The sequence below is a fragment of the Muntiacus reevesi genome, chromosome 17, assembly GCF_963930625.1.
Source record: "Muntiacus reevesi chromosome 17, mMunRee1.1, whole genome shotgun sequence".
NCBI classification, from domain to species: domain Eukaryota; kingdom Metazoa; phylum Chordata; class Mammalia; order Artiodactyla; family Cervidae; genus Muntiacus; species Muntiacus reevesi.
Window position 1 is genome coordinate 712,685 of NC_089265.1, and position 25,301 is coordinate 737,985.

General features: G+C 44.9%; 1 protein-coding gene and 1 long non-coding RNA gene across 5 annotated transcripts in view; one reads left to right on the forward strand and one right to left on the reverse strand.

Annotated features, from left to right (window-relative positions):
• The window catches only part of PALLD (palladin, cytoskeletal associated protein), a 373,189-nt gene that overhangs the window by 39,865 nt on the left and 308,023 nt on the right, over positions 1–25,301 (forward strand). The gene's annotated exons all lie outside the window — the stretch shown is intronic.
• Positions 2,915–23,945, reverse strand: LOC136148641 (uncharacterized). The gene is made up of 3 exons (XR_010659535.1): positions 23,930–23,945; positions 12,633–12,776; positions 2,915–3,017 (listed from the first exon to the last, which is right to left on the reverse strand). It is a non-coding gene; the product is annotated as an uncharacterized lncRNA (long non-coding RNA).

The following is a 25,301-nucleotide window of genomic DNA, read 5'->3' on the forward strand; positions in this document are numbered from 1 at the left end:
GAGGCCACCTGCAGCCTTCCAGTTCGGGGTGCAGCTGCCCACACACCCCCTGCTTCTCTGAGAGCATAGCCCCACTTTCCACCCGCTGCCTCCCGGATGCCCCCAGGGCCTCAGCGCTCCCTGACTCCACTGGTCTGCCTCGAGTTCTCAACTGTCACACATGTGTTTCTCTTCTCCTTTTGATGCTTTTCTGGCTTTCAGATTGTGACGAATCATAAAGAGATTAAACCCAGACGAAACCTGTCTTTCATTACAATTTGCTCAGGTTGAAATGTTATTTTTGTGCGTCTATGGAATCAGAGTAAATTATGACCCAAACTGAAGCAGAGTTGGGTCCATCCTCTCTCGTGCCCACACCGCACATCAGCTCTGTCTTTTGTCCCCTGGCCTCATGTTGGCGTCAGAGGCCAGCTTGCCCCCAGGTAGGTTTACAGAAACATGACCTGGTTCCCTCTCACTGTTAAACACAGCCCACACCTGGGCCAGCACCTCTGCCTCAAGCTGCAGGTGACGGATGATGAGGACGGGAAACCCCGCCAATCTGGGGCTCTGAGGTGGAGAGTGGTCCTTAACCCCTCACCAGGTGGCTGTTTGGTCAGTCAGACATGGTCCACGAAGCTTAGATTAGCAGAGCAGTGAGCAAGTTTGAAGTCAGGTTAGAAAATTCCCAAGGAAAATGAAAGCTCCAGAAAGAACCGGAAAGGGGCAGCAGAAGTGCTCCAAGGAGAAAGGAGCAGAGACGGCAAAGCTGGGGAGCAGAGCGCTGGGGCCGTGGGGGCCAGTGAACGAGCAGCCTCCCCTGGCTGCCCAGCCTCCCGGGGGCTGCCCCCCACAGCACTGACCACAGCCCTTCCCAAGTGTGGGGCGACACTCATGGTGGCCCTGTTGACATACAGCTCAGGAACCAGGGATGTGGAGAAGCACCCCCTGGGGTCCCAGTGCCTTCATGGATCAGAAGGGAAACCTGAAAACATCCCTTTGGCCCAAGATGCCACAACACTGCACCTGAGGTTATAAAAGTAAGAGTATTTCAACCTGAGGATCTGTTAGACTGCTCCTGGCACTTTTGCCCTGTGTGTGTGGGACCTCCCTTCCCCTCCTGCACCCTTCTCCTGCCCCGGGACATGACCTGCATGAACCATGGCAGACTCCAGACTCTCATGGGTGCAGCCCCCAGGGAGCCCTGGCAGGGGAAAGGAGGAGAGGAATTCGAGGTCCTTAGACCCCTGGCTCCCTCCCCACGAGCTTAGGCTCCATCCAGTGAAGGCCCCCTCAAGGTAATGGTGTGTGCCTGGTCTCGGAGCCCTCCTCCCTGCAGGCAGCCCTGGGGTTTCCTGAAACGCTGACGCCTGTGGATCCATCCTTTCACGAAACCCTCCTGTTACCTGGGATGTGGTGTGTCCTCTCCTCCTAGCTGGGACCACAGTGACGCGTGCTCCTTCTGACGGCCCATTCCACTCTTAGAAGGTGATCCATAGTCCTCTAACCCAGATACGGCAGCATGAACAGGTCCTGAAACCCTGTACCCTGAGATTGCTTAGGTGAATTCTGGGCCACTCATGGCTCAGAAGTGATTTTTCCAGCTCTTTGCTCCCTATCACGTCTCACTGTTTTAGACTTTTTAATGAAACTTCCACTCCAATTCTATTATTTGGTAAAAGAATCACATTGATGTGAAGGTGCAAAATACATTTTATGTCATTCGTGGATTCTCTGTCATTTATGTCATGTTATATCAACTGTCAATCAGCAAAATAATGAGGAGCATGGAACTGAGCATTATTTATGCCTGATATTCCTCCAAGGACTGTATATACATTCTCTCTTCCAGACCCCACGAGAGCTCCCTGGGGTGGGTTCACAAGTACTGCACCAGCATCTCACATGGGGGGAAACTGAGGCTGGAGGAGGTGAATAATCACACAGAGAGCTGGTTAATGGTGTATTTGGGGTTACCAAGGCCAAAAGCTGGCAGTTCGGCAGCCTTGCTAATCCTTGGTGGTTTATGTATTGAATATTTGAAGTGCTGTTTTGTACACCTAATGGGGCATGACAAACCACCCCAAAACTCAGTGGCTGAAAGCAACCATTTGTTACCTTCTTCCACTTGAGGACTTGGCCACCGCAGGTAAGTCCTCAAGTGACCAAGACGTCATCTCTCAGCCTGTTCAAGTAGAGGACACAGCAAGTTTTCCCCTCCAGAAAATTTACCTGGCAAGTTGCTACTTCAACTTGCCTCTGATTTATTAAAGCCAAAGAATTATTTAATGTGAAAAAAGTTGAGACATTTCATGTTTAAAAGCTACCTGAGGTCTAGGTCAACCACAGCTTCTCTGATGGAAGGTCTCAGAGGACAAAGACAATCACAAAACTGAAGGAGGTGGGAGAGATTTTAGGTCGAATAATTATCAAAGAAATGACTGAGTACTGACAATTTTGTTTTCCAAAATGAAAGCCATATTAAATAAATGAAATAAATCTTTAAAGAAATCAAAGCAAGATATATATCTTCTTTACCTAAAATATTGGCCCAGATGTTTATTTTCATTTTAAAGAAGACTGGCTTTCATACAGTGTACTTTTCAAAGTAGGTCTTCCCTCATAGCTCAGTTTGTAAAGAATCCACCTGCAATGCAGGAGACCCCGGTTTGATTCCTGGTTCAGGAAGATCCGATGGAGAAGGGATAGTCTATCTACTCCAGTATTCTTGGGGTTCCCTTGTGACTCAGCTGATAAAGAATCCGCCTGCAAAACAGGAGGCCTGGGTTGGGAAGATCTCCTGAAGATGGGAAAGGCTACCCACTCCAGTATTCTGGCCTGGAGAATTCTATCGGGTCGCAAAGAGTTGGACACACTGAGCGACTTTCACTTTCATGCTTATCACCCATTTTAAAAAATATTTTTATTTCAGCAGCTGCTGTGGTCCTCAGGTTCTGGTAAGAATAAGTCCACTTTGGAAGAATCTAATGAAATCTTGGGTGACGATTTACTCTCCAGAAGAGTAGATGAATTTAATTCTACAGAAATGGAAAAGTAACAGTTAATGCTAACTTATCGACTGGGCTTCCCTGGTGGCTCAGATGGTAAACAATCTGCCTGCAATGCAGGAAACCAAGTTCTATCCCTGGGTTGGGAAGATCCCCTGGAGAAGGAAATGGCAACCCACTCCAGTATTCTTGCCTGGAGAATTCCATGGATAGAGAAGCCTGGCAAGCTGCCATCCACGAGGTTGCAAAGAATCGGACACGACTGAGCGACTGACACACATACAACTTATCAACTGCAGTCAGCAACAGAGGACAGCTAGCTAAGATCTCAAAGACTGGGAGCCCAGTATCTTAACCAATAATCTCAACCTTCTCAGTAAATAAATGTCTCGTAGCAAATGGCCCAGTGGCCTTCCACTCTCATGCTGTTATTGAAGGTCTGTCGCATGGATTAGGAATGTGCTTTTCAGGAGATGAACATTTATAAACATGCCCTGAGGGTCAAGTTCTGTTGAGTGTCTGAGGTACAGGACTTGGTTCATCATCCAGGAAGCCTGGACTTTCAGGAGACAGACAGCACTGCTAGCTGTAATTGTGGGTTCTTGCCTCTCAAGAGATATATGATTATCTCCCTCTCTGGCCAGAACATGCCCTAGGGTTGCCTCCACGTCTCTCCTCACTCCCTGCACCTGAGGCTTCTGTGCTGCTCCCAGGGACTCTGATGTGGGAATTCAGCATTTCCCCAGGTTCCACATTTAGAATGTTTTCCTTCACGGGCTTGATCATCTTCACAGAAGGTATTGTGAAACAGATGCGAGATCACCAGAACACCACAGTATATGTGAGCTAAGAGAGCAAATAACCTGGGGATGAAATGACATCACAGAACTTCCTGGGCCCTCCCCATCCTGCTCTGGCCTCTCCGACCCCCTGCTCGGCCTCCCCTTCTCGCTTGGGTACTGACTTGTTTTCCTCCAATAGTCGGGATCACATTCTCCTCCTCTGAAGTTTTGGCACCATCTTTTTTAAAATTGAAGCATAGTTAATTTACAACTATGTGTTACAACACACAACTATTAGTTGTTAGTCAGTTAGTTAGTTTCAGATGTACAGCAAAGTGATTCATTATATGTATACATACATCCAGTCTTTTTCAGATTCTTTCCCATTATAGATTACTACAAGATATTGACTATAACTCCCCATGCTAGATTGTAAATCCTCATTGTTTATCTACTTTATACATGGTAATTTGCATCTGTTAATCCCAAATTCCCAATTTATCCTTCCCCCTGCTTTACCCCTTTGGTAGCATGACTTTGTTTCCTATGTCTATGAGTTTATTTCTGTTTTTGTAAATAAGTTCATTTGTATCTTTTTCTCGATTCCGTGTAGAAGTATCATCATATGGTATTTGTCTTTTTCTATCTGACTTCATTCAATATGGTCACCTCTAGGTCCATTCATGTTGCTGCAAATGGCATAATTTCATTCTTTTTTGTGGTTGAGTAATATTCCACTGTGTATGTACCATATCTTCTTTATCCATTCATCTGCCCATGAGCACTTAGGTTGCTTCCAGGTCTTACCTGTTGTAAACTGTGGACATTTGACTGCATGCATCACTTTGAATCACAGTTTTGGTCTTTTCTGGATATCTGACATCTAGATATTTCCAACTAAGAATTCTCTTCCTGGAAGAAATTCTTATATAAACTATAAAATATTATATTCTTTATATTTAAATATATATTATATATATTACATAATTATATAATAATTATTATATATAATATTTGTATTTAAATAGTCTCTTTCTTATCCATACTCCTAATTCAAGGCATGAGCAATAAAAAATAAGATGCTTTATTATTAGTGTTTCCTTACAGCAGGGAAATTTATTGATTTTATATGTACAAATATGTGTATATGTATAAATGTGTACAATTAGGGGACTGTGTGATGACTTTTCTTTTTCTACTACTTGTTAATGTATTTGGTAACAAGACTGTTTTAGAATAACAAGTAACATTGCTTAAAAGGACTAGATATAATTTTTAAACTGATGGTGATGAATCCAAAATTGGTAGTTAGACCAAGGGCCTTATGATTACCTTGTTTGAACAGTTACTAGACTAAATGTTGCCTCCAGGTCTCTGGGGGCTTCCCAGGTGGCACAGAGGTAAAGAACCCATCTGCCAATGCAGGAGACATAAGAGGTTAGAACTCGATCCCTGGGTTGGGAAGATCCCCTGGAGGAGGGAACAACAACCCAATCCAGTATTCTTGTCTGGAGAATCCCATGGACAGACTAGCCTGGCTACAGTCCATGGGGTAACAAAGAACTGGACACGACTGAGCATGCATGCACACCAGCTCTCTGGAGAGAAAGCCGGGTGTGGATGTCACTCCCCCTCGAGCACAGTGATGACACAGTGCCACCTGCTGACCTGGAGCACAGGTGGGGAGTCATGAGGGTGTGACTCTCGGTGGTAAATCCCCTACCTTCTGACCACCAGTGGCCTAAGAGCCTCCCCACATGAAGGCTAGAGATGAACCAAAAGAACAGGCCACACGTTCGGAAAACTCGCCAAACAATGAAGAACGCTGCTGGAAAGTCCTTCCTCAACTTAGTGCTGACACAACACTGTCTGCATAGACATGTTGGGCCCGGAACGAGAAGAGGGATCCCTGCAGGCCATCCGGGCAACAGTGACAGCTGCACTCCTGACGGCATGTCCACCGGGAAGGCACTCCATCCCTGGGGGAATTCCTTCCTGCCTTGACGTGTTGAGGGTGAGGTAGGGTATCTTCCATGGGAACCTCCCCCCCATAGCCCTGCTCTTACTGCAGAGAGCCCACAGGAAACCAGGTCTCGTCTGCTACCGGGTAACACAGTGCATTACTCATACCAGCCGTCCTGGGTCTTGACTCACTGTATGATCTAACACTGCGAGAATCGCCATGTATTGCAAGAAACTAAATAACATGAAACAACTTTGCTTCTCGCTCATCACCATGAACAAACAGGGCTGATCCCAAGAAGCGGCCAAGGTAGCTTAAGAAAAATTTCAAGATTTTTTTGTACTCCTAGTTACCAATAAGGAGATAGATCATTAGTAAGATAAAAATGCATCCTTCAGGGGAAAAAAGAATGGGACATAGTGACATCTGAAATAGAATTATGGAAATAGACATTTCAGTGGGTGGTCCAAATAATCAGAGAAGACTAATTATCTCATAAGAAAGGAAAAATGATGCAGGTTTTGAGAATGTGTATCACAAAGAAAAAGAGATGATAAATACAGACAAAAGGATATTAACTCCAGGGAGAGTCATGGGGCCACAGTCCATCCAGTTGGATAAGGAGAAATCAGAAGATGCAGGGAAGGAAAACACTAAGAGAAATAATAGAAGAAAATTGGTCTTTGTTGAAGAAATGCAGACGTCTCCAGACACCTGGGGCAGAATAAATCTTACAAGACTTACAGAGCTCTGAAGGAAATCTCAAGATGAAAAGAAAATTCTAAAGGCTTCTAAAGAATCAAAATGAGCTACCCAAAGGAAGGCTTGGACTAACACCCAACCTTTCACAGAAGCACAGAGCCCTGAGGGCAACCATGTTTCTGTGCACGTGTCTTAGAGCAAGGTCTGGAAGAATATCCATCAGACCTGCGGGAACTCGGGGAATAAGAGGAGGCTCACTTTTTCCCTTCTATCCTGCTGTTGTTCTAATTTTTACAACAATCTTTTATTACCTTTTAATTCAATTATTTTAAAAGAAAACATTAACCCTGGCAGCAGTGAATAGAATTAATTGCTGGGGAGAGACTTGAGGCTGTTAAATCAATTAGAAGGTCATTACGAAAGTTGCCAGAAAGAAGCGAAGGGAGAAAAAATCTAGAGCAAAAGAAAGGAGAGGCCATATGCAAAGAACATTTCAGAAACATGTGTGATGATCTGGTGAGTCACTGAAACTAAGAATAAGGTCTCTCGAAAAGGCCATCAGATGTCTACCTTGACTTTGAGCTCCAGAGACAGCATTCTCCTGAAAGGTCTTCCCTGGTCTGACATGGAGGCGGGAGCTGGGAAGGGTGTCCGGTGCATGCCAGCTGGGCCCTGGGTGGAGGGCAGACCAACAGAGTGTGGTGCCTGAGCCCCAGGGGAAGCCCCCCTGCTCAGGGCCCAGGGGCTAGTGCCAGGAGATGTCAGAGGGGAAGAGTCTGGGGAGTTTGATGTCACAGCTAAAGACAGGCATTTTCAACAGTGGGGAAGGCTTTGCCACATCAAAAGGAAGAGTATAAATGCAAGTTTTGGCCCCAGACAATGAGAAATTTCAGATGAATAAATATGTGGATAGTCAAATCATCTTTGACTCAACTAAACACAGAGTTTCAGAGAGTAACAAGGAGAGACAAGATGGCCGTCTTCACTCAACAATGCAGAGAAACAGAGGGAAACACAGAAGGAAAACAACTAGAGATCTCTTCAGGAAAGTTGAAAATATCAAGGGAGCATTTCATCCAAAGATGGGCACAACAGAGGACAGAAACAGTAGAGACCTAGTAGAAGTATCAAGATCAAGAAGATTAAGAAAAGATGGAAAGAATACATGCAATAACTGAACAAAAAAGATCTTAATGACCCAGATAAACACGACAGCGTAGTCAGTCACCCAGAGCCAGACATTCTGGAGTGTGAAGTCAAGTGGGCTTTAGGAAGCACTGCTATCAATAAAGCTAGTGGATGCAATGGAATTCCAGCAGAGCTATTTAAAACCCTAAAAAATGATGCTATTGAAGTGCTGCACTCAATGTGTCCACAAATCTGGAAGACCCAGCAGTGGTCACAAGACTAGAAGAGGTCAATCCTTATCCCAATTCCCAAGAAGGGTAGTACCAAAGAAGGTGCTAACCATCAGACTATTGTACTCATCTCCCATTCTAGTAAGGTCATGCTTAAAGTCTTGCATGCTAGGCTTCAGCATTATGCAAACCAAGAACTTCCAGATGTCCAGTCTGGGTTTAGAAAAGGCAGAGGAACCAGAGATTAAATATCCAACATTCGCTGGATCATAGAGAAAGCAAGAGAATTTCAGAAAAGCATCTACCTCTGTTTCATTGACTACACTAAAGCCTTTGACTGTATGGATCACAGCAAACTGTGGAAAGCTCTTAAACAGATAGAAATACCAGATTGTCTTACCTGTCTCCTGAGAAACCTGTATGCGAGTCAAGAAGCAACAGTTAGGACTCTGTATGGAACAGCTGACTGGTTCAGGATTGAGAAAGGAGTTTGACAGGGATGTCTGCTGCCATCCTGTTTATTTAACTTATACATTGAGCACATCATGAGAAATGCTGGGCTGGATGAGTTACAAGCTGGAATCAAGGTTGCCAGGAGAAACATCAACAACCTCAGATATGTGGATGATACCACTCTAATGGCAGAAAGCAGAGAGGACCTAAAGAGCCTCTTGATGGGGGTGAAGGAAGAGAGTCAAAAGGCTGGCTTAAAATTAAATATTAAAAAAACTAAGATCATGGCATCAGGCCCCATCACTTCATGGCAGGTAGAAGGGGAAAATGTGAAAGCAGTGACAGATTTCCTCTTCTTGGGCTCTAAGATCACTGTGGATGGTGACTGTAGCCATGAAATCATAAGATTGCTTCCTGGCAGCAAAGCGATGCCAAACCTAGACAGTGTGATGAAAGATAAGGACATCACATTGCTGACAAAGGTCCATATACTCAAGGCTATGGTCTTTCTAGTGGTCATGTACAGTTGTGAGAGCTGGATGGTAAAGAAAGCAGAATGCCAAAGAATTGATGCCTTTGAACTGTAGTGCTAGGGAAGACCCTTGAGAATCCCTTGGACAGCAAGAAGATCAAACCAGTCAATCCTAAAGGAAATCAACCCTGAATACTCATTGGAAGGACTGATGCTGAAACTGAAGCTCCAATATTTTGGTCACCTGATTTGAACAGCCAACTCATTGGAAAAGACCCTGATGCTGGGAAAGATTGAGGGCAGAAGGAGAAGAGGGTATAAGAGATGACTGGATAGCATCACCACTGCAATGGACATGAACTTGGGCAAACTCCGGGAGATGGTGAGGGACAGGGAGGCCTGGTGTGCTGCAGTCCATGGGATCGCAGAGTTGGACACAATTGGGTGACTGAACAACAACAAATAGTCTTACGTAATATATTGCATGGTTCATCAGGCTGTCTGAATGTGGGCGTCTCTTCAGGACTGAGGGTCTATGACCATCTTAAGACAGACAAGGGTAAGAAACCTTTTTCTGGCCTACACACTCACTAGACTTTCAGTTTGAGGCAGACCCTGAGGGTGGGTCTCCAGGGCTCCTGGCTGAGGTCAGACCACATCCGAGGGTGCCCGGCCCCCTAGTGCAGGACCCAGGGACCAAAGGCAGCAGGAGAGGACCAGAACCAGAGAGGGGCAGCAAGGGTCAGAGGACACTGGAACTGCAGCCTGGGGTCCTCTCAGCCCTCCTCTGTCCTCCTCTTGTAAGTGGTCACCCGCTTAGTGCTTCCCATAAAGGGCAGTGTTAATCACTTATATTCCCAAGATCTACAATCTATAAAAAATTCACATGGAGAAGACCGACACTGTTCTATTTGTATTATGATAAAAGACAACTGTGTCTCTCAAACAATGTAACAAGAGAGGTGGTTCCTTCATAGTTTTTAGGTTTTCCTATTTTCATTGAACACGTTTTCTCTTCTAAATGTCTCTAGTATGTGTTGCTAACATCACATGTCTGGTGCTAATCATTTACTATCCCTGTGTTGTCATTTTTAGATCATACACATTTATTCTTCCCTCTAGAGTATATTCCATTCCTGGTGGCTCAGATGGTAAAGAATCTGCCTGCAATGCAGGAGAGCTGGGTTTGATCCTTGGGTTGGGAAGAGCCCTTGGAGAAGGGAATGGCTACCTACTCCAGTATTCTTGCCTGGGAAATTCCATGGACAGAGGAGCCTGGTAGGCTACATTCCATGGGGTCACAAAGAGTCAGACAAGACTGAGTGACTAACTCTGGAGTATATGATCCATGCTTTATGCTCCTTTTAACCCTCTAGAGCCCCTAGAACAGTGTCTAAAACATAATGGTTTTTTCCTGCTAATTGTCATCTATTTCATTGCCTTAAAATAAAGACTGCTGAGAAATATTCATAATACTATTTCCCTATGGAGATTTTTAAATATTTTTTAAAGTATTTTAATGTACATAAGAGCTCTTGATTTTTAATAAGGATTTCTTAGCTAGGAAAGTCTATTACAATTTAACAGATCGATAAACTAAGGTTCAAAGAATTTAATGACTTTTTCCAAAAAATTCAGTATTAACACTTCAGTCTAGATTTCTTGAGTCTTCACTGGGTTCTCCTCCTACTATCTGAGCTGCTACTTACTTTCTGGAATAATTGAGAGTCAGGAAACTAAACTTCCTGTCATAGGCCAAGGGTTCTCAGGAGGTGGGGGTGGGGTGGGGGGGATGTTGGAGTGTGTGCATATATCACGCTGCAGTGTGTCATCACAACGGAGAGAAGATGTTTGTGGCACATAGTGTAAACACCCCAACACTGGAGGCAGGAAAGTGAGGGACAACCGGGTGGGACATCCAAGTGCTGCTCATCCCCACTGGAGAAACTCAGCAAGGTTAGGCAAACAAAGGGATTATAGTCATCCTGCAACTACCTGACAAATAATCTTCCCTTATGATCTGTATCAAAATCTGCAAAATAGTCATTGAGTACTTTCAGCCATTATCCTTTTCTTTAACTGAAGTATAGTTGATTTACAATGTTGGTTAATTTCTGCTAAATAGCAAAGCAATTCAGCTATACACATATACATTCTTTTTTATATTCCTTTCCACTGTGGTTTATCCCAGGATATTAAATATAGTTCCCTGTGTTCTACAATAGGACCTTGTTGTTTTAGCCACTATTCTTAAAAACATGGTAAGCCCATGAGGGCTTCCCTGGTGGCTCAGATAATAAAGAATCTGCCTGCAAAGTGGGAGACTACAGATGAAAGATAAATGTCCAAAAACTGGTCTCAGAGAATGTGAGTTAAGGAGGTGACAGAGCAGGCAGTGGACTCAGCCCACAGTCCAGGCTCATGTTTTTTCTATAGAAAAACATAACCAGTGCATCACCCCATAAATAATCCCATGAGCAGCATGTGTGTAATTTACAAGACTTGCAAGACTTGCTCCTTGGAAGAAGAGCTTTGACCAACCTAGACAGGGTATTAAAAAGCAGAGACATCACTTTACTGACAAAGGTCCGTATATTCAAAGCTATGGTTTTCCAATGGTCATGCACAGATGTGAGAGCTGGACCATAAAGAAGGTTAATCGCCAAAGAATTGATGCTTTTGAACTGTGGTGCTTGAAAACGCTCTTGAGAGTCCCTTGGACAGCAAGGAGATCAAACTAGTCAGTCCTAAAGGAAATCAACCTGAATATTCACTAGAAGGACTGAGGCTGAAGCTGAAGCTCCAATACTTTGGCCACCTGATGCAAAAGAGCTGACTCATTGGAAAAGACCCTGATGAAGGCAGGAGGAGTAGGGGACGACAGAGGATGAAATGGTTGGATGGCATCACTGACTCAATGGACATGAGTTTGAGCAAACTTCAGGAGACAGAGGAGGATAGGGAAGTCTGGTGTGCTGCAGTCCATGGGATAGCAAAGAGTCAGACAAGACTGAGTGACTAGATGACAACAAAAAGGACTCCAAGCACCTCAGGGTCAGTTAAAGACTTCCCTTCATCCAGGTTGTTTGTGAGTCTCTCCTGACACGCCTTCATAAAAGGAGAGTGAGGTAGAATTGCCCTGGGTCTTAAGGGAAGAGGTTTTCTGCTCCTCTTTCTTGGAGTATTACGTTCAATCATTGAATTTCTCCAATGCGCTTACTCTCCTGCTTCTCTCACAGAACACCCCTGACTTCAGTTTATCCTTTAACCCAATGAATGCCCTTTGCCCTTTCAGCAAAACAAAAGGAAACCACTGGCTACAGAGACTTTTCTCCCCACCCCTGCCAGGTTGCAGGAAGCCTTGCGCCAAGCACTCTTGGCATTTAAGGTGGAAACTTCCCATCTGATTCCCTCTCCCATTATCACCTCCCTGTATTAGCTTCTAAAATGCTTAGCGTTGACAAACATTTCCTAGAGGCTCGCATCTACAAACTGTCCTTACTGCAGACATTTCTTAAAATGAGATGCCTCTGGAATTTTTTTGTGCTGTTTAGGTGAGAAGGCAGAACAGAAGGAGCATTTGAGACCAGCACCTACAGCCCTTAACACGTTTGCTGCGACAACAAATGTTTGACTCCATCAACGGATAAAATGTTTTCAAACACTGAAACAATTCTTCTACATTTAATTTTCACTTAGCAGTTCTGGGAATGTGTCAATTTGCTTTATGCTCATCTGGATACGGAGCAAATTGTTTTGCTGGAATGCTCTATAAACCAACATGTATTGCCTTATATTTCCAATTAAGAAACCTCATAATTATCTTCTGTCAACCAGCCAAGAACAGAAATACCTCCAACTGAATCATACTGACACAAATATTGAGACCCTCAAGGTTTGGCATTTCAAACTCACCTCAGATAGGAGTCCAAAAATTGTGATGATTACCCAAACTCTTGAAACATCTTGAGTCTGCAGAATTTGGCTGGCAATCTTGTGGGAACAAGCTTTTTCGCAAGAGCCCAGTACATCTGCTTCAATTCCTGGCTCAGAGTCAAACTACAAAGGCAGATGAAAATGAGAGAGAAAATGTTATCTACTTATTTCAAAGCTTCAAAAATGGGTGACGGTTCACACAGGGGAAAACTTTGTTTTCTTTAGAAACCAGTTCAGCATAATTTATGCTTATTGCCACATCCATGCATAACCTGTTTCTATTGTCAGAAATCCCCTTAAAGTGAGATTAACTGTTCAAGATACTTTCTGCGAGAGATATTTTATATTCTTGGATCCCTTCCATGTTTTTTTTTTTTTCCTTCCATGTTTTAACACATGAGAGTGGCAATATCAAAGCTAGATGTTATTTTTTGTTTGAATTGCTCTAATATATAGGCTTTATAAGTAAATACTTAGTGAAATATTTACTTAAGTACAGTATTAAGATAAAGAAATATGTAAGTTGAAGCAAAATGAGAATGACTGTGGATAATGTACACAACTGTGAAATATGCCTCCTGATTAGAAGCACAGAACCAATTTTTCTGAGTCCGTTGACAATCCACTCCCTCTTTCCTACCTCGAATACAGTCAAATGTTTTAAAACCCTTGCCTTTAAAATGAAAAGGTGAGTCTACAAAGAGAACCTGAAGGTTTCACAAAGAAAAAAAGTCATGACATTCACAGTTCAGGTCAAATACATTTTAAAATTATGAACTTAATTTTAGCTCTAGACAGTCTTTGAAATGGCCCGTGTGTCAGTCCTACCTGCACTGTCCTGTCACAGCTTGTTCTCATCTGCAGAACAGAGGCTGTCACATGAAGGTGAACATGAAACAAATCTTAGTTTCTATTGAATGTCAAGTTACACCAGGGATATTTTTGGAATAATCCCAGTCCTTTAGGGAAAAATCTTCCTAATGTAAGCCACCGCCACTCTCACCGAAAAATTCTCATCTTAGGGCTATAAGAAACAGACCTTTCCCGAAGATCTAGCTAAATGTATAATGTGCGCCGAAGTTATTAAGAGCTTCCAGAATTGACATTTGGGGTTTATGTCTTAAGCCTGCTAAGGCCCTACTGAAGCGGAGACGAATTCTACTGACCTTATTTGTCACATTTAACTTGCACAACAGCTGTGCTGTCCCACTTTACAAATGAGGGAAACCGAGGCTCAGAGAAGTAAGGAACTTGTCCCCACGTGTCAGCTGGGAAATGAGACAGTCTAGGTTCCACTGTCGCAGTCTAAGGGGTCAGGGAAACTCTTTCACGGCCTCCATGGAGAGCTAAGTGACGGGACACTGGCCCTCGGGCGTCCTTCCCGAGCTCCTGCCTATTCTTTCCAACTAAACAGGCTGCATGTACTCGGGGTCTCCATCCTGTGTGGAGGAAACCATCCTGCACCGCAGGGACCCTAACCCTGAAGAAGCGCACTTCTCCTGACGCCGTCACAACCAGGCCCTTCCAGGGCGAGAACGGGCGCCTGAGGCGTTCCTGCTTCGCAGACGCCCCGGCAGGCCCACAGGCCTCCCGCAGTCAGGGCCCGAAGGGGCTGTCCAGGCCGGGGCCTCAGCAGCCAGCAGCCGTGCACGTGCCGGCGGGGCTGGGGATGAACGGCAGGCGCGCCTCAGAGTCCACACGGGCAGCAGGCTCTCAGCGCAGGGGTTCCGCTCTCCCCACGCCCCGCCCCACTTCCTGTGCGGGGCACGGCCTGACCGGTGACCTTCCGCCCTGGGGCTAAAGACACACGGACAAGTTAGAACGCGTTCCAGGCCTTCCTGGGTTTGTGCATTTTCCAGCATTTTCAAGAGAAGAGCAGGTATGTTTGCGTTTTCTTCACATTCTCCCTTCTCTGATTCTTTTACCTTTTAATGACTTCTTAGTATTGAAGGGAAGAAGTCCTTCCCTGGCTCAGTGGCACGGGGAACAGCGCGTGGGCCTGTGTCCTCACTTCTCGGAGCTTCCATGGGGGAGGGGCTGGTCGTGGTGGGAGGAGCTTCCTGCTGGTGGGAGGAGCTTCCTGCTGGTGGGAGGAGCTTCCTGCAGGGGCATGAAGGCTGTTGTGGTTCGGTTGCTCAGTCTTGTCCGACTCTTTGCGACCCCAGGAAGTGCAGCATGCCAGGTTTCCCTGTCCCTCACCATTTCCCAGAGTTTGCTCCTGGCCATCAGTGATGCCATCCCACCATCTTGTCCTCTGTTGCTCCCATCTCCTCCTCCTGCTCTTAATCTTTCCCAGCATCAGAGTCTTTTCCCACGAGTCAGCTCATTGCATAAGGTGTCCAGAGTATTGGAGTTTCAGCATCAGTCCCTCCAATGAATATTCAGGATTGATTTCCTTTAGGATTGACTGGTTTGATCTCCTTACAGTCAAGGGACTCTCAAGAGTCTTCTCCAACACAATAGCTCAAAGGCATCAATTCTTCACCACTCAGCCTTTTTTATTGTCCGACTCTCACATCCATGACTACTGAAAAAACCATAGCTTTAACTATATGGACCTTTGTTGGCAAAGTAATGTCTCTGCTTTTTAATATGCTAAGGTTTGTCATAGCTTTTCTTCCATGGAGCTAGTGTCTTTTAATTTTGTGGATGCAGTCACTGTCCACAGTGATTTTGGAGCACAAGGAAATAAAGTCTGTCACTGTTTCCATTGTTTTCCCATCTATTTGCCATGAAGTGATGGGACCAGATGCCATGATCTTTGTTTTTTTCATTGGCCTTCGCTTTTGAAGGCCTTTGGCACCAGAATAATCTGGACTCCAAAGCATGGAGCTGGAGTTTTTCTTTGGCCCTGCTCCTCTCCCCACCCAACCCTCCTCCCCTGTTGCATTTTTGTGAAAGGACTGTCCTTGTTGTGGAAACTGTTGACTCCTGGTGTAGTCTGTAGTTGTCTCTGTGTCCCAACTCCCTGGAGGCAAAACCCATGACACAGTCTCCCCCTTAATGAGTGTGTTCATTTCAATGACATTTATACTGAAAACAGTGGAAAATGTGGTACAAATGCACAGCAGCATTTATGCAGCTATGCAGACTCATTGTTACTTAGGGTGCAGTTCTTAATTCACCAGGGATTTGTTGTTGTTGTTCAGTCGCTAAGTTGTCTCCTACTCTTTGTGACCCCACGGACTGCAGCACACCAGACTTCCCTGTCCTTTGATATCTCCTGGAGTTTGCTCAAACTCAGGTCTATCGGAGTTGGTGATGCCATCCAACCATCTCATCTTCTGTCACCCCCTTCTCCTCCTGGCCTCAATCTTTCCCAGCATCAGAGGTTTTTGCAATGAGTCTGTCTTTTCCAGTGAATCAGCAGGAATTAAGCTTCATCAATGTATCTGCTCTTCCAACTTTTACTTTTTTCCTCTAGTTTTGCTTTTCTGCCTTTATTCAGATGAGCATTTCCAACAACAAAATCAGAGTCCTATCCTAGAGCTAACATGTGGTTTTCAGAGTCCTTGTTCATGACACCTACAACACCCATCCTTAGAGCGTGAGCCCTGGTTTGAAGGGCGTCCTTCCACCCGGCCATACACACACCACACCAAGGCGCCCTCCAACCTTTCCAGCCTTGGGACAGACCCCAAATCTGCACATGTGCATCACGGCTGATGCTGCAAGGACTTGAGTTCTCAACTGACACATCAGCGCTGCTCAGGCTTCCCCATGCTGGGGGGCCAGGGCAACTTCACATCTCCAGTTCTCTTAGGGCACAAACACACCACCACCACCATCCAGCCCAGCAGAGGCCAGTGTCATCAGGAAAAATGCAAGTCTGCTGTTCCAGATGGGGCTGTCCAGGCCTCGGACAGTTAGGCTGTGAAACGGAAGCAAGCGGTGGTTTCCAGAAACAACCCGCAGCTCTGACTATCTCCCCCAGGAGTTGTTTCTTTTCATTTTCACCCTCTCTGGTTTCCAAAACTCAGATTCCTTTCCTAGAGTCTAAAGCCTGAGCACCTAGCCGTAAATGACTATCTTCTTTACTTTCTTTTAATTGAGTTCAAGGTTGTCAAGTTTCTCTCTCTTCTGCTTCCTCCAGGTCAGAGGAAGCAAACTGTATCAAGCTCATGGCCACCTTCCTCTCCAAGCCATCCAAAGCCTTTTGTGAATCCTGTTCTCTCAGCTGCCCCAGCTCCATCCCATTAGTACGCCTTTGCACTGTTCTTTGATTGCATTGCTGTAACCCCCAGTATTCATTTATAATGACAGAACAACTGAGTTTACTTAAGATACATTTTCCATCTTCAAAATGAAGAACAGTTTCTATTCATACATGGTTACAATGGGGAAGGGGGAATTACAATGGGGAAAGGGGAATGCTCCCACACACTGCAATTTGAAATGAGCTAATTGCTTGAAATAAGTTAAAAGTATGAATTAGGAAGCCGCCATTTTCAAACCCTTCATTTTCCTGGTTTAGCAGAGGAATAAAATGCTACTTCAATGTCCATGTCCATTCTATAGAGAATGGCTCCTGCCTGGGAGAGTTGGAAGGGTTGGGGGAAGGATGCTTTAGAACTGCAGAGCGCGTGGAAACAGCTTCGAATGTGCACAGGTTGGCAGGCTGAGCTGGGGAGCCAGGCTGGAGGACAGTGGGCCGCCATGTGCCGTGATGGGAGAAACATGTGGAGTCCCACAGGAGAGGAGGGGAAGTGCCGGGAGCCCAGAGCAGGGAGCCTGAGAGCACATTAGCAGACGGAGGAGTTCCCAGAGGCAGGCCGGCAAGTAAAGCATCCTAAGAAGGGGATGTCTGGTTTTCAGTTTAAAATTCCTACTGCTCTTGCTCCATCAACCCTCCTTGTCTCCCCAAACTATCAGTAACATCTCTTAGCACTGAAGAGCCTCTTACAAGTGGGACTCTGAGGAAATCAAAACCAGAAGTCAAGTTCACGGGTTCTGCAGAAAGACTAGGAAGAGCACGGTGGGACCCTAGGATTCGACTCCAAAGAGGCAAGAGCTTAGAGCCAGAAGTGACAGGCAGCATTCAGCCCCTGTGAACTCACAGCTGTTCTTAAGGCCATTAAACTTTCCATAGGTGCTGGGGTAGGAGGGGTGGTCCAGGAGGACCTGGGATTTGAGGGTGCCAGCTGATGCAGGGTGACAGTACTCAGCCTTCTTCGAACAAGCACCAGTCTGGTCACTGTCCTCTCAAATATGGTGGCTCAAGCAGAGTGTGCCATTCTGATGGCTTCCCTCCAGCTCAGAGAAGAACATGGTATTCTTCTTAGCTCCGGGAAAGACCTCTCCTCCCATCAGTGCTATGAAAGCCACCCAACTTTGCACTAAGTGTTTCTGTCCGTCTCGTGCTTATCTCATAGTCGTACATTTAGTTCACGTGAACGGGCTAGGCCCCCCTGCCCCCACCCCCCAGAGCTGCACGTCTGAATATGGTTTCATAATTTAAACTGAAGACCTTATCTTCTTCCCCATTAAATTCCACATTTGGGGTTTTCTTGGCTGTCATTCCAAGCTGCAGAGATATTTTAGAGTTCTGATTCTGCCACCCTGGGCCAGCTGCAGATCTGACCACAGGCCCTCACCCTGCGGGGAGTCATAGGTGTGGTGGGTAGGGGAGGACAGATACCCACCTACACGCACCTCGAGCTGGTGTCCGCGAGCTTTTCTGCACCGGTTCTGCACTGCTTTTCTGCACTGTCCTTCAGCCTTTCTGAACCGGTTCCCCCACTCATGAAACAGAAAGGCTAACCTTACCTCTGGTAAATGTGCCTGGGATTATTGTGAAAACCAAGTGGGCTGTGTGTGTGTGCACATGAGTGCACACACACGCAAAAGCTCACAAAATCAGCTTTTTAAGCTAAAATAATTGTTATGTAAATATATGTATTAATAGCAAGCTTAGCAGCCCCTATTCTAGAAGAGCAAGAGACACTGTGGTGAGGACTTGGAGAGTGTGGGGCCCTCAGAGTGCCCAGAAACTTCTTCCCTGAACCTACTATTTCTTCTTGAGCACCTGCTGTCTACTAGACCAAGTACACCAGGGCTTGATGCACAACAAAACTAAAGAGACACACGTATCTCCCTTGCAGCCATTGATGAGACATTCTGAAAGATGAAAGAAGAGGTGAGAGTTCAGTCCCTAAGTGCTAATACTTACTATTGTTGCTCAGATTCAAAGGGAAAGAGCTGTTTCTCTGCTCTCATCAGATGGAAAAAGGGGAAAGGAATCATTTCCTTCTGACGCAGGAGAGAAAAAAGGAAAACAGGGAAAGCTCTAATGCTCTCGGCAGATCTTGTTTTTTATACTTCGTTTTCTGGTGTATCCAGAGGGAAAAAGCGATTGTTTGAGATGATTTTTGAAGACGTAAGTTCTTCCCAGTGATTCATTTGCTCTAAAGAGAGAGCCTGAGCATGAGTCTCAGAAGAGGCTCAGTGTGTCCCCCGCCCCAGAGGGTCTGATTGAAATGGCCTGGGTGTTATCCAGTGGGTGGTCCCAGTTGGGAGTCGCTGTAGGAGAGAGGAAACCTCGCAAAAGTCTAAGGGGAGAGCTCTGTGGCAGAGAGTCCTAAGAAACAATACAGGATAATAAAGGTCTAGTGAAATCACTATAAAACAATTTCCTCCATGTTGGTTGTTTTAAAGATTCTTAAAAATTATCTTAAATATTTGTGTTCTTGTAGTTAACTATTTAAATACAATCTGGGGAAGTTGGTAAATAAAATGAAAGTTACCATTTAAGCTTGAGGAGAAAATAACTATCCCAGGAAAAAACACCCACCTGATGATTTAAACCACATGAATGCCACCTACTGTTTAATTAAACTGCCACATTCTATGCTTTTTGAGTGAGTTTATTTTCTTTTGCAAAGATATTCCTGTAATACTTGTAAGTGATTGTAATATCACACTTCTTTTTAAAAAGTCAATGTTACAGCATTCTAAGCCAAAAGCAGAGAGCAAGTCAATGGAAAACAGATGTTCATCCTGGTGGGTGTGCAAACCATTTTTTAAAATCAGATGCTTCTCTGTAAGTGTTTGTACAGTCTCAAAACACAGATTCAAGCTAACAGTTTATATAGCTAAATGTGTGTTTGAGATGATAATGTCAATTAGATAAACATCATTTTTTTAAATCAACTGCTTGACTAGTTGACCTTGTCTGTCCTTATTCCCATGGATTTTTCAAATATCTAGTACTACAGAATCTTGACATTTTGAACCCAGTCCAATCTTTCCCTCTTATTAAGATTTCCCCCAACAATTTTTTTTAAATGAAGTATCCTATTTCTAGGGAAAAATATATCCCACAATTTATTTCAATATTCTGGTGAGAGATGAAAAACCAAAGATATGCATCAAATGGTTATTCAGTTTAAGAGAAGGTACCTATTAGACATTTGTGGTCATTTGTTCAAGGGAAAAAATGAGAGTTGGAACTTAAAAACCAACTCACTAACCCTCAGAAAACCAAGAAGTTTCTAAATATCTTATTTTTTTAGTGGCATTTGGCAAAACACATAGCAATTCTATCCCCCAAATGAAGAAGGTGATCACGATGCTGATAATAACCCATGTATTTAGAATTATACTATTTACAAAACTGTTTCATACATTTATTCCTCCCAATATTCTTGGGTAAACATCTCATAAATAGAGAAAAATCAGAGTAATTATATAACTTAACCAGAGCCAATGCAAAACATTGGGGATTAAAGCCCCCAATTTTTTCTAAAAGCATGGTACCTTTCCCTGGTCCAAAATATCCTGTTCAATGTCCAGCGTAAATGTGGAGCTGGGATTCGTGAAGGCTTGGAAAAAGGGCAGTGATCATAAAAGAGAAAGGGAGGGAGGTCCCCGGGAACAATACTAACCCAAAAGGGATGTGTCAGTACTAGCCCAGTATGCTCTGTCTGTTGTCACTGGTTGTTATCTGGTAAGTCATGTCCATCTCTTTGAGACCCCATAGATTGCAGCCTGCAAGCCTCCTCTGTCCTCCACTGTCTCCTGGAGTTTGCTGAAGTTCACGTCCATTGAGTCAGTGATGCCATCCAACCATCCCATCCTCTGTCGGCCCCTTTCTCCTCCTGCCTTCAATCTCTCCCAGCATCGGGGTCTTTTCCAATGAGTCAGCTCTTCGCATCAGGTGGCCAAAGTGTTGGAGCTTCAACTTCAGCATCAGTCCTCCCAATAAATATTCAGGGCTGATTTCCTTTTGGATTGACTGGTTGGATCTCCTTGCAGTCCAAGGGACTCTTAAGAGGCTTCTCCAGCACCACAATTCAAAAGCATCAATCCTATGTCTAAGTCAATGTCAAACCACAGAATCTTCAGCAGGGTAGAAAACAAAGAAAAGTGCTAAGTATTCCAATCACACCACTCACCAGAGAGAATTCCCATAACCAAGTCACCTGAGCTTCCTCAGCCTCAAATATCTTAGTTACTTTAGCTTTATCATCTTGGACAAAATATAATAAAGCCTTTCAGGACACAGGGAAAGCCAAATGTGGAATTAAAGCAAAAGTGACTTTTCTGTCAAATTGCAGCCATGAAATTAAAAGACGCTTACTCCTTGGAAGGAAATTTATGACCAACCTAGACAGCATATTTAAAAAGCAGAGACATTACTTTGTCAACAAAGGTCCATCTCGTCAAGGCTATGGTTTTTCCAGTAGTCATATATGGATGTGAGAGTTGGACTATAAACAAAGCTGAGCGCCAAAGAATGGATGTTTTTGAACTGTGGTGTTGGAGAAGACTCTTGAGAGTCCCTTGGACTGCAAGGAGATCCAACCAGTCCATGCTAAAGGAGATCAGTCCTGGGTGTTCATTGGAAGGACTGATGTTGAAGCTGAAACTCCAATACTTTGGCCATATGATGTGGAGAACTGACTCATTTGAAAAGACCCTGATGCTGGGAAAGATTGAGGGCAGGAAGAGAAGGGAACAACAGAGGATGAGATGGTTGGGTGGCATCACCAGCTCGATGGACATGGGTTTGGGTAAACTCTGGGAGTTGGTGATGGATGGGAGGCCTAGCGTGCCACAGTCCATGGGGTCGCAAAGAGTCAGACATGACTGAGTGACTAAACTGAACTGAACTGATTAATTTGATAGATTAAAAAGTAAATTCATTTTTATCTGCATTCTTTGAATATTAACTGTATTTAGAAATGTTTATCAGTCTTTTGATTTTCTCTTTTGTGACTTGTTTGGTCAGATTTTTCCCATCACATTAGTAATTTAAAGAAACTCAAGGCTCAAATTAGCAAGCGGTTAGCTACCTTTTTTTAATTGGCAGTATGACCTCATTCATAAGAAGGTTCCATGATTATACCTCAGACTATAAATCAAGAGTCACAATTTTTTGTGAGCAAGTTGAATTCTTGAGTACTTTATACATTAATTATTAAGAGAAACATGATAGTGAAACTTCAATAATACTAAACTGTGCCTGATTATCTTCTCTTTGAGGGGTACAAAACTGAACATAAATTTACTCAGACCTTCAAAAGTCTAGACTGCAGTTTAGAAAAACAAGGGTGATATTTTGGCTTTCACTTCTTTGTTTTTGTGTGTGTGTGTGTTGTTTTGTTTTAATTGGACCAGCAAACTGTTGGCCAATTTTGCTGAAAAGCAGCCAGTGTGAATGGTGGGTTTAGAGCATCCGTTCCACAGATAGTGAACTGGTTTGGAGGTAGGCAGCCAGGGCTCGATCTGTGATACAGGATGGAGCATGAGGCAGTAGTGTTCCCTCAAGACACCGCCGGAAATGCAAGACTCTGAGGCTGCAGTGAGCACTTTGCAGGAGGATGTGCGCTGTGACATTTCCATCATGCAAAGAACACTAAGCTACCCTGGGTTTTCCTTTTGAGACAGGAAGAGATGGGGAGTTTGGTTGGTTTTCTGAGTTGGTGAAAGAGAGGGAGATAGATTTGACTATGGACAAGTGTGAGATTTTATGTTTAAGGCAGTTTAATACTGAGAGACAATGAACCCCTGGAACCCTGAGCTATCTCACTCCACCCGTGAGGTGCAGGAGCTCCAAATACTAAGTGGCCAGTAGAAGTTCATCCAGCTCATCCATCCATTGTCCCTATTTGGAAACTCAGTGGCAAACGTTGTCCTTTTTGGTACAAAATCACACACACCATAGTAAGAGAGCTGTGGACATCTTCAGGGAAATTTAAAAGCTGACACTCATTATGTATTAATATTTAATAGATGTTAGATATCGTGCCAAAACAGGGCTCCCCGGTGGCTCAGTGGTAAAGAACCCAGCTGCCAATGAAGGAGGTGTGGGTTCGATCCTCGGGTTGAGAAGATCCCCTGAAGGGATAAAATAAGCTACAAGGATATACTGTACAACATGGGGAAGACAGCCAATAAACTATGAATCACTGTATTGTATACCTGTAACATATCATATTACTGCACATCAACTATGCTTCAATAAAAATCAGTCAAATGGACCAATGCCACTAGAGATTTACCCTGTAAATCGCTGTGCAAGTTTAATAAATTCCACACAATTTGCAACATTTTAGCCTGATCATTGTGAAGACACAGTATCTAACTCTCAGACCTCATCCTCTCTTTGTGGCATGTGGATGGAACAGCCTCAAGACGCGTCCTGTAGAGAGAAGCCTAGCGCACAGCACAGCTCCCAGCATGTACTCTGTGCTCACAGGATGCGCACCTCCCAAAGACGGGGACGCCTAAGGAAGTGAGGGAGCTTCCTCTCTGTTCACATGTACCTTTCTTTTCTTAAACACGTGTGTCCTCGAGGCAGAGTGCCTGAATGAGCACAGGCCGAGCACAGCAGGGCGGCGTCAGTGTGTGCAAGTTCATCTCTGGTAGCAGGACTCACCCCGAAAGAGCCAAAATACACACCCCACACATGGGGTGCAGGGCGCCCTCTGCCCTGGGAGTCACAGCAGAGAGGAGCACCAGCCTTCTCATCATCACATCCCAACTCAGAGCCGTCCAGGAGGGCTCTGAGAAAACAGGGACAAGCAGGCGTCAGGGCCTAGGAGCCAGGCATGCGGAATGTGTCAGAGTGCGGGGCGCTACCCTGGTGCTGTCGTGCCCTCAAAAGCTGGGCTGTCCCACCTCCCTGGGGACCACTGTGGAAAGTCTACAAGAAGTGGGCCTTTCAGCTTGTGGTCTGCAGCCCTGCTTCAAATACGGCACCTCCCACGGGCGCAGGGCAGCGGGACTCAGGGCACCCCTGCTCCGCGCCCCTGTGTCCATGGCTGCGTGCTTACCACACGTGGCCCCGTCGCGCTCCTTCCCGGAAGTGCTCGAGGACGCCCGAGTCCACTCCAGGGCACGTCTCCCTTGGACTCTCCGTGTCGCGTTGCTCTGGGCCGCCGCGTCAGCCTCGGAGGGCCCAAGTCTTCAAGTTACTTTTACTTGCTTTCTTTGAAAACCCAGATAGGCAGATTTGTGTCACACCCACACTCGGACGTGACGTCTACCACCCTTGTGCACCGGAAGCTGAAGCCAGAAAAGCCCGGAAGTCCCAAAGTGAACATGGAATTTCTCTGGAACGGCCTCTGCTGTCACGACGCCAGGGGCTCATTGTAATCAGCCTTCCAGAGGAAACGCCGAAGGAAGCAATAACGTCTGCCGTGTATTGTACCGCGCGACCCAGGTGTGTCTCAGGGTCAGTGCAACTCCGCAGAGCAACGGAAGCCGCGGGCCGGGAGGTTCCCACGGGGCCAGCTGGACGGGATGGATTATCCTTGATTTGATGTACTCCAGAGGAGCGCCACTAGTCCCAACACCACGCCGGAAACCCTCCCTCTAACTTGCCCTAGATCACAAACGCCTCTGGCAACACAAGCGGAAGTATTTTCTCCAGGAAAACACAGTAACGCTCAAAAGAAACCCTGGGTTTTGAGCCATAACAAGTTTTTCACACTTTATAGTTTCCGGTAAAGTACTGCCTTGAGGCTCTTTTCATGCGGGGTGTTTAATCCCTGAAAACCAAGTCACTTTCTCAGGTTAGTGAGCGAATGTCATGGCAAGACTACAAGAAAATGGAGATGCTCAGGGCAGTTTTTCTGAAAAGAGGGGTGACTAGGATACAGAGCATGGGGTATTGGCTCAACCCTTCTGACAAAGGGTATGAAAACAATTTGCTGTTGAACTGGGTAAACCACGGCCCCACCCTGACACTGGATTTTTATCTCTAGAAAACAAAATTATGTCAAAATTCAAACACAGCTGAAACATTTTAAGATAACGTGCTCAAATAGGCATGTTTCTGGTGAAGGTATTTATTGCTGTGAAAATATTAGAGCCACTTGTAGCGAACTTTTGAGTCTCTTAAAGAAAACAATATATAAGCATTTTACCTGATACTTTAAAAATAGTTGAGTCCATGTGAACTTTAAGTAGCGTCTTTTAGAGATTTCAACTTGTGTTTTATTGAGGTTAATACAAGTACCCTCAAAATGTAATGTCAGGTGAAACTTGAAGAACCATGGTTATCAATGCAGTAACCTCAGGACAGGTGACCTGAAACAGGTTCTAGAATATTCTTTTGAAGACCTATAACAAGATGTGTGGTCCCTTTGACATGGGGTGGTTAAAGGATCTGAGTAGATCAGATTCACACACAATCCGGGACAG